Here is a 9,996-nt window from a genome sequence, read left to right as displayed (position 1 = left end):
GATATCAAAATGTGTTTATTAGAGCAAATGACACGTAACAGTTATCCTGTTGCTCTTCTGCTGTAAAACCCCATCTCTTTCAGAAAGATGTCCTTGACATGCTCTAGTTAACCCTGCTTCTAAGTACTAATAACACTTTGTATATCCTTCCACTTACTCTTTCTAAGAGGCATTGTGTAGTGAAGAAAGCATGAGCTTTGCAACTAACCCAAATCCTTTTAAGCAAGCCACCTATCTTCTCTGACTCTCTGTTTCTTTGTCTGTATAAAAGCTTTCTGTGAGAGTCCATGAGATATAGTAGCAGCTGAATAAATGAGAATATTTTGCTATCAGTTAGACCAAGAGGTCTTAGGAGTAGGGGTCCTGACTGAGTGTGTGTATCCCACACAAGATACCTTCAGCTCCTTGCACCTAGGAAATAATTTTTGAATGAATGGTCTGTCTGGCTCATATGTCAATCCAGGTATCTAGCTCTTCCTTTTAGCGTGTTTCCATATAATGTAGACATTTGTCCCTTACAGCACTCTTTGTAATGTATTTCAGAATGTGTTTACATGTCATTCTGGTTCGCAATTTCTTGAGACTTCCCTCTTTTATATCCAAAGTATCTGACACATGCAAGAGAGAGGAGGGAGGCTGGGTAAATCAGGAGTTGGATAGTTACATGAGAAGCCTAAAAGCTTCAGAAGTTCATGTACTAATGGAACATTTATTTTTGTAGTAGTTTGTTTGTGTTCATTCTACCATTATACTTACATTACTATCTTATTCATCTAGTCATCAAACACTGAATTCCAATGTGCTCGGTAACATGCTGAGGGGTTCAGAGAAGAATTAGAGAAAAAGTTAGAATGTTAAGTGTGCACTTTTACCCAAAGATTTAAAGTTTCCCAGGGGAAATCAGACATGGGATGCATGAGAGAAATTATGAGTTCAAATGATGTTGCCCTTATGCTATAGACTGAATGTTTGTTTTCCCCTTAAAATTAGTATGTTGACACCGAAGCCCCAATGTGATGATATTGGGAGATGGGCCCTTGGAGAGGTGATTATGTCATAAGGATAGAGGTCTTGTGAATGGGATTAGTACCTTATAAAAAAAGACCCCAGAGAGTTACCTTGCCCCTTCTGTCACATGGGCAAGAAGATGGCCATCTAGGAAGCAGGACTTTACCAGACACCAAATCTGCCAGTGCTTTGATCGTGGACTTTGCAGCCTCCAGAACTGTGAGAAATAACTTCATGTTGTTTATAAACCACCCAGTCTATGGTATTCTCTTAAAGCAGCCTGAATGGACTAAGACACCCTCCTAGGAAGTGTTTACTGGGTTCTCAGGGATTCTCACTTGAAGTCCAACTCCTTACAATAAACTCTTGATTCTCCACCATTTTTACCTTAAACTCTTTCTCTCTGCAATCATTTCTAGCCACTGCAAATAACTCTCCTCTTCCCAAAACACAGCCTTTGTCTGAAAAACTCTCTTCCACCCCTCATCTGTGCCTTACTCCATCTTCTTCACATCCTTTAAAGCCCAGCCAGCCCAATGCCACTTCTTCCTTGGGACCTTCCCTTAGTCTCCAGTCCCAAACAATCTTTCCTTCCTTTAAATGTTTTAAATCTTCAAATATTTTCCTTCTTTAAGTACTGCCTACTTTCTGTTGACAGCAAAATGAAAGTGGAAATGATATTTGAGTTTTGCAAACTGAGATATGTAGGATGGTTAAGTCAATAAGCACAAAGGTGGTGTGAAGGAAGGACTGGGTTTAGGTTGATGTGGCTACTTTGACAGAATGCTGGCCAGCACCAAGGGTGCCTATCTCAAGCTCAGGAAAGGCCATGGTTAGTGGCATAGATTTGGGTCTTATGCAGAGAGGTGGAAACAGAGTTAAAATGAATGGGCCTGACAAGAAAGACAAAAAGCAGGAGACACAGGAATGAGAATTAAAGAGTGCCCATGTTTAAAGACTAAAAGACGGAGAGGAAATCATAAATGAGATGAGGAAGGAGCTCTCTGCCAGGTAGAATTTTTTAAAACGTGGATTTTATAGGGAAATGCAAAAGGAAATTACAGAAGTTAGATAAAAAGGAAGGTAGTAAAAAAAAAAAAAAAAAGCAAAGATGACTATACTATCTGGACTCCAGTCACCTGGTGTCCTTGAAGCTTAGGACATACACATTTCTATTGTCATACCACAGCATAGTCATCCTCAGGTCATGGGTGCAACACAACCTCAAGGCGATAGGAGAGAGCAAGCGTTGACTGGAATGGGCTCTCACAGGCTGGTCAGTGTAGAACTTTGTGTACACAAGTTAATAATTATGAAGGAAGCATTTTGGAGTTTGTAAGAGGAAATCATCAATACTAAGTGGAAAAAAAATAACATGGCAATATGAAATTCTTTTATTAGTTCTTTATCCATGCTAGGTTTCTAGTGAGCAAAAATAAACATGTTCCAGATTTTTTAAAAGGACTTTACTAATTACCATGGATAATATGTACCAGATACAGTTAAAGTAAATCCAGTGACTCCAAATAACTCCTCAAAGTTGAAATGCTGCAAGATCAAAAAGAGGGGAAAAAAAGGAAAGAGAGATGAAAGAAACTTCATTCTCAGGTTAAACATCTGATTGACAAGTGTTATATTGGAATTATATAAGTGAGTCAACTGAGTAAATCATCTGCTCAGAGAGCTTCTGGAAGTCATAGCAGCACATGTGCTAATTTGAACGCTTAATTGTTTACTCTTGTAACTGATGTGAGATAACTGCCTGTAGAAGCATAAAGATTGATGTCTGTGAGAGAAGGACAAAAATGGACTTTGATCCTCAGGCTTCTATTGTGAATAGTGCCACAATAAACATACGTGTGCATGTGTCTTTATAGCAGCATGATTTATAATCCTTTGGGTATATACACAGTAATGGGATGGCTGGGTCATATGTCCATTAGTGACAGACTGGATTAAGAAATTGTGGCACATATACACCATGGAATACTATGCAGCCATAAAAAAGGATGAGTTTGTGTCCTTTGTAGGGACATGGATGCAGCTGGAAACCATCATTCTAAGCAAACTATCACAAGAACAGAAAACCAAACACCGCATGTTCTCCCTCATAGGTGGGAACTGAACAATGAGATCACTTGGACTCGGGAAGGGGAACATCACACACCGGGGCCTATCATGGGGAGGGGGAAGGGGGGAGGGATTGCATTGGGAGTTATACCTGATGTAAATGACGAGTTGATGGGTGCTGACGAGTTGATGGGTGCAGCACACCAACATGGCACAAGTATACATATGTAACAAACCTGCACGTTTGCACATGTACCCTAGAACTTAAAGTATAATTACAATTTAAAAAAAAAATAGACTTTGATCCTCAGGCTTCTAGTGTGTTCAAATGGGAAAAACTAGCCTTCTCCCTCATTAACCAGGAAAGGCTCACTGAGAAAAGACCAAGACAGAGATACAAAGTCACAAAAGGGACCAGAGTGGATTGGGCAGCACGTATGAAAGATGGACATTTTGATGACACTGCTTGGACAAGCCACAAACCCTTGAGAAGAAGGGGGAACTAGATGTTAAAAACAGTGATGAGACACATGGAAAGATGCTTAGCATCACTGATGACCTAAAAATTGCAGATCAGCCCCACAATGAGATACCACCTCACACCCATTAAGATGTCTACTATCAAAAATATGTAAAATAACAAGTGTTGGAAAGGATGTGGAAAAATTGGAACCCTTGTGCACTGTTGGTGGAAATATAAAATGTTGCAGCTGCTATGGAACACAGAAATGGTGGTTCCTCAAAAGATTAAAAATAGATTTACCATATGATCCAGCAATTTCACTTCCATCCACAAACAAATGAATGGGTAAACAAAATGCAGTATGTGCATACAATGGAATATTATTCAGCTTAAAAAGGAAGGAAATCCTGGCACATACTACAACATGAATGAACCCTGAGGACATTATGCTAAGTGAAGTAAGCCAGACACACAAAGACAAATACAGTTATGATTCCACTTACATGACATACCTGGAGTAGTCAAACTCATAAAGACAGAAAGCAGAGGAGCAGAGGCCAGGAAGGTGAGAATGGGACTTGTGGTTTAATGGGTATAGAGTTTCAGTTTCACACAATCAGAAAAATTCTGGAGATTGGTTGCACAACAGTGTGAATGTACCTATTTCTTTTTTTTTCTTTTTTTTTTTATACTTTATGTTCTAGGGTACATGTGAACAGCATGCAAGTTTGTTACATATGTATACATGTGCCATGTTGGTGTGCTGCATCCATTAACTCATCATTTACATTAGGTATATCTCCTAATGCTATCCCTCTCCCCTCCCACCACCCCACAACAGGCTCCAGTGTGTGATGTTCCCCTTCCTGTGTCCAAGTGTTCTCATTGTTCAATTCCCACCTATGAGTGAGAACATGCAGTGTTTGGTTTTCTGTTCTTGTAATAGTTTGCTGAGAATGATGGTTTCCAGCTGCATCCATGTTGCTACAAAGGACATGAACTCATTCTTTTTTATGGCTGTATAGTATTCCATGGTGTATATGTGCCACAATTTCTTAATCCAGTCTGTCACTGATGGACATTTGGGTTGGTTCCAAGTCTTTGCTATTGTGAATAGTGCCACAATAAACATACGTGTGCATGTGTCTTTATAGCTGCATGATTTATAATCCTTTGGGTATATACCTAGTAATGGGATGGCTGGGTCAAATGGTATTTCTAGTTCTAGATCCTTGAGGAATTGCCACACTGTTTTCCACAATGGTTGAACTAGTTTACAGACCCACCAACAGTGTAAAAGTGTTCCTATTTCTCCACATCCTCTCCAGCAGCACCTGTTGTTTCCTGACTTTTTAATGATCGCCATTCTAACTGGTGTGAGATGGTATCTCACTGTGGTTTTGATTTGCATTTCTCTGATGGTGAGTGATGATGAGCATTTTTTCATGTGTCTGTTGGCTGCATAAATGTTTTCTTTTGAGAAGTGTCTGTTCATATCCTTCACTCACTTTTTGATGGGGTTGTTTGCTTTGTTCTTGTAAATTTGAGCTCTTTGTAGGTTCTGGATATTAGCCCTTTGACAAATGAGTAGATTGCCAAAATTTTCTCCCATTCTGTAGGTTGCCTGTTCACTCTGATGATAGTTTCTTCTGCTGTGCAGAAGCTCTTTACTTTAACAAGATCCCATTTGTCAATTTTGGCTTTTGTTGCCATTGCTTTTGGTGTTTTAGACATGAAGTCCTTGCCTATACCTATGTCCTGAATGGTATTACCTAGGTTTTCTTCCAGGGTTTTTATGGTTTTAGGTCTAACATTTAAGTCTCTAATTCATCTTGAATTAATTTTTGTGTAAGGTGTAAGGAAGGGATCCAGTTTCAGCTTTCTACTTATGGCTACCCAGCTTTCTCAGCACCATTTATCAAATAGGGAATCCTTTCCCCATTTCTTGTTTTTGTCAGGTTTGTCAATGATCAGACAGTTTTAGATGTGTGGTATTATTTCTGAGGGCTCTGTTCTGTTCCATTGGTCTATATCTCTGTTTTGGTACCAGTAACATGCTGTTTTGGTTACTGTAGCCTTGTAGTATAGTTTGAAGTCAGGTAGTGTGATGCCTCCAGCTTTGTTCTTTTGACTTAGGATTGTCTTGGCAATGCAGGCTCTTTTTTGGTTCCATATGAACTTTAAAGTAGTTTTTTCCAGTTCTGTGAAGAAAGTCATAGGTAGCTTAATGGAGATGGCATTGAATCTACAAATTACTTGGGCACTATGGCCATTTTCATGATATTGATTCTTCCTATCCATGAGCATGGAATGTTCTTCCATTTGTTTGTGTCCTCTTTTATTTCATTGAGCAGTGATTTGTAGTTCTCCTTGAAGAGGTCCTTCACATCCCTTGTAAGTTGGATTCCTAGGTATTTTATTTTCTTTGAAGCAATTGTGAATGGGAGTTCACTCATGATTTGGCTCTCTGTTTGTCTGTTCTTGGTGTATAGGAATGCTTGTGATTTTTGCACATTGATTTTGTATCCTTCAGACTTTGCTGAAGTTGCTTATCAGCTTAAGGAGATTTTGGGCTGAGACTGGGGTTTTCTAAATAGACAATCGTGTCATCTGCAAACAATTTGACTTCCTCTTTTTCTAATTGAATATGCTTTATTTCTTTCTCCTGCCTGATTGCCCTGGCCAGAACTTCCAGCACTATGTTGAATAGGAGTGGTGAGAGAGGGCATCCCTGTCTTATGACAGTTTTCACAGGGAATTTTTCCAGTTTTTGCCCATTCAGTATGATATTGGCTGTGAGTTTATCATAAATAGCTCTTATTATTTTGAGATACATTCCATCAATACCAAAGTTATTGAGAGTTTTTAGCATGAAGGGCTGTTGAATTTTGTCAAAGGTCTTTTCTGCATCTATTGAGATAATCATGTGGTTTTTGTCTTTGGTTCTGTTTATATGCTGGATTACATTTATTGATTTGCATATATTGAACCAGCCTTGCATCCCAGGGATGAAACCCACTTGATCATGGTGGATAAGCTTTTTGATGTGCTGCTGGATTCGGTTTGCCAGTATTTTATTGAGGATTTTTGCATCAATGTTCATCAGGGATATTGGTCTAAAATTCTCTTTTTTTGTTGTGTCTCTGCCAGGCTTTGGTATCGGGATGATGTTGGCCTCATAAAATGAGTTAGGGAGGATTCCCTTTTTTTCTATTGATTGGAATAGTTTCAGAAGGAATGGTGCCAGCTCCTCCTTGTACCTCTGGTAGAATTTGGCTGTGAATCCATCTGGTCCTGGACTTTTTTTGGTTGGTAGGCTACTAATTATTGCCTCAATTTCAGAGCCTGTTATTGGTCTATTCGAAGATTCAACTCTTCCTGGTTTAGTCCTGGCAGAGAGTATGTGTGCAGGAATTTATCCATTTCTTCTAGGTTTTCTAGTTTATTTGCATAGAGGTGTTTATAGTATTCTCTGATGGTAGTTTGTATTTCTGTGGGGTCGGTGGTGATATCCCCTTTATCATTTTTTATTGCATCTATTTGATTCTTCTCTCTTCTTCTTTCTTAGTCTCACTAGCTGTCTATCAATTTTGTCAATCTTTTAAAAAAAACAGCTCCTGGATTCATTGATTTTTTTGAAGGATTTTTCATGTCTCTATCTCCTTCAGTTCTGCTCTGATCTTAGTTATTTCTTGCCTTCTGCTAGCTTTTGAATGTGTTTGCTCTTGCTTCTCTAGTTCTTTTAATTGTGATGTTAGGGTGTCGATTTTAGATCTTTCCTGCTTTCTCTTGTGGGCATTTAGTGCTATAAGTTTCACTCTACATAGTGCTTTAAATGTGTCCCAGAGATTCTGATATGTTGTGTCTTTGTTCTCATTAGTTTCAAAGAACATCTTTATTTCTGCCTCCTTTTCGTTATGTACCCAGTAGTCATTCAGGAGCAGGTCATTCAGTTTCCATGTAGTTGTGCAGTTTTGAGTGAGTTTCTTAATCCTGAGTTCTAGTGTGATTGCACTGTGGTCTGAGAGACAGTTTGTTATAATTTCTGTTCTTTTACACATTTGCTGAGGAGTGCTTACTTCCAACTAGATGGTCAGTTTTGGAATAAGTGTGATGTGGTGCTCAGAAGAATGTATATTCTGTTGATTTGGGGTGGAGAGTTCTGTAGATGTCTATTAGGTCCACTTGGTGCAGATTTGAGTTTAATTCCTGGACATGCTTGTTAACTTTCTGTCTCGTTGATCTGTCTAATGTTTACAGTAGTGTGTTAAAGTCTCCCATTATTATTGTGTGGGTGTCCAGGTCTCTTTGTAGGTCTCTAAGGGCTTGCTTTATGAATCTGGGTGCTCCTGTATTGGGCATGTATGTATTTAGGATAGTTAGCTCTTCTTGTTTAATTGATCCCTTTACCATTATGTAATGGTCTTCTTTGTTTCTTTTGATCTTTGTTGGTTTCAAGTCTGTTTTATCAAAGAGTAGGATTGCACCCCTGCCTTTTTATGTTTTCCATTTGCTTAGTAGATATTTCTCCATCCCTTTATTTTGAGCCTATATGTGTCTCTGCACGTGAGATGGGTCTCCTGAATACAGCACACTGATGGGTCTTGACTCTTTATTCAATTTTCCAGTCTGTGTCTTTTAATTGGAGCATTTAGCCCATTTACATTTAAGGTTAATATTGTTATTTGTGAACTTGATCCTGTCATTATGATGTTAGCGGGTTATTTTGCTCGTTAGTTGATGCAGTTTCTTCCTGACATCGATGGTCTTTACAATTTGGCATGTTTTTGCAGTGGCTGGTACTGGTTGTTCCTTTCCATGTTTAGTGCTTCCTTCAGGAGCTCTTGTAGGACAGGCTTGGTGGTGACAAAATCTTTCAGCATTTACTTGTCTGCAAAGGATTTTATTTCTCCTTCCCTTATGAAACTTAGTTTGGCTGTATATGAAATTCTGGGTTGAAAATTCTTTTCCTTAAGAATGTTGAATATTGGCCCCCACTCTCTTCTGGCTTGTAGAGTTTCTGTCAAGAGATCTGCTATTAGTCTGATGGGCTTCTCTTTGTGGGTTACCCGACCTTTCTCTCTGGCTGCCCTTAACATTTTTTCCTTCATTTCAACTTTGGTGAATCTGACAATTATGTGTCTTGGAGTTGCTCTTCTCGAGGAGTATCTTTGTGGCATTCTCTGTATTTCCTGAATTTGAATGTTGGCCTGCCCTACTAGGTTGGGGAAGTTCTCCTGGATGATATCCTGAAGAGTGTTTTCCAACTTGGTTCCATTTTCCCCCTCACTTTCAGGCATCCCAATCAGACGTAGATTTGGTCTTTTCACATAATCCCATATTTCTTGAAGGCTTTGTTCATTTCTTTTTCCTCTTTTTTCTTTAGACTTCTCTTCTCGCTTTGTTTCATTCATTTGATCCTCAATCGCTGAGACTCTTTCTTCCAGTTGATTGAGTTGGTTACTGAAGCTTGTACATTTGTCACATATTTCTCGTGTCATGGTTTTTATCTCTGTCAGTTCGTTTATGGCCTTCTCTGCATTGATTATTCTAGTTATCCATTCTTCCATTCTTTTTTCAAGATTTTTAGTTTCTTTGCACTGGGTACATAATTCCTCCTTTAGCTCCGAGAAGTTAGATGGACTGAAGCCATCTTCTCTCAACTTGTCAAAGTCATTCTCCATCCAACTTTGATCCGTTGCCGGCGATAAGCTGCGTTCCTTTGGAGGGGGAGATGCGCTCTGATTTTTTGAATTTCCAGCTTTTCTGCCCTGCTTTTTCCCCATCTTTGTGGTTTTATCTACCTTTGGTCTTTGATGATGGTGACGTACAGATGTGGTTTTGGTGTGGATGTCCTTTCTGTTTGTTAGTTTTCCTTCTAACAGTCAGAAACCTTAGCTGCAGGTCTGTTGGAGTTTGCTGGAGGTCCACTCCAGACCCTGTTTGCTTGGGTATCAGCAGCAGAGGCTGCAGAAGAGTGAATATTGCTGAACAGCAGATGTTGCTGCCTGATCATTCCTCTGGAACCTCGTCTCAGAGGGGTACCCAGCCATGTGAGGTGTGAGATGTCAGTCTGCCCCTAGTGGGGGGTGTCTCGCAGTTAGGCTACTCGGGGGTCAGGGACCCACTTAAGCAGGCAGTCTTTCCGTTCTCAGATCTCAAACTCCGTACTAGGAGAACCACTACTCTCTTCAAAGCTGTCAGACAGGGACATTTAAATCTGCAGAGGTTTCTGCTGCCTTTGTTTGGCTATGCCCTATCCCCAGAGGTGGAGTCTACAGAGGCAGGCAGGCCTCCTTGAGCTGCAGTGGGCTCCACCCAGTTCAAGCTTCCTGGCCACTTTGTTTATCTACTCAAGCCTCAGCAATGGCAGGCGCCCCTCCCCCAGCCTCGCTGCTGCCTTGCAGTTAGATCTCAGACTGCTGTGCTAGCAATGAGGGAGGTTCTGTGGGCAT

This window comes from Macaca thibetana, chromosome 2, assembly GCF_024542745.1.
Source record: "Macaca thibetana thibetana isolate TM-01 chromosome 2, ASM2454274v1, whole genome shotgun sequence".
In the NCBI taxonomy this organism is placed as follows: domain Eukaryota; kingdom Metazoa; phylum Chordata; class Mammalia; order Primates; family Cercopithecidae; genus Macaca; species Macaca thibetana.
The sequence above is the reverse complement of the archived record's forward strand: the minus strand, read 5'-3'. Positions refer to the sequence as shown.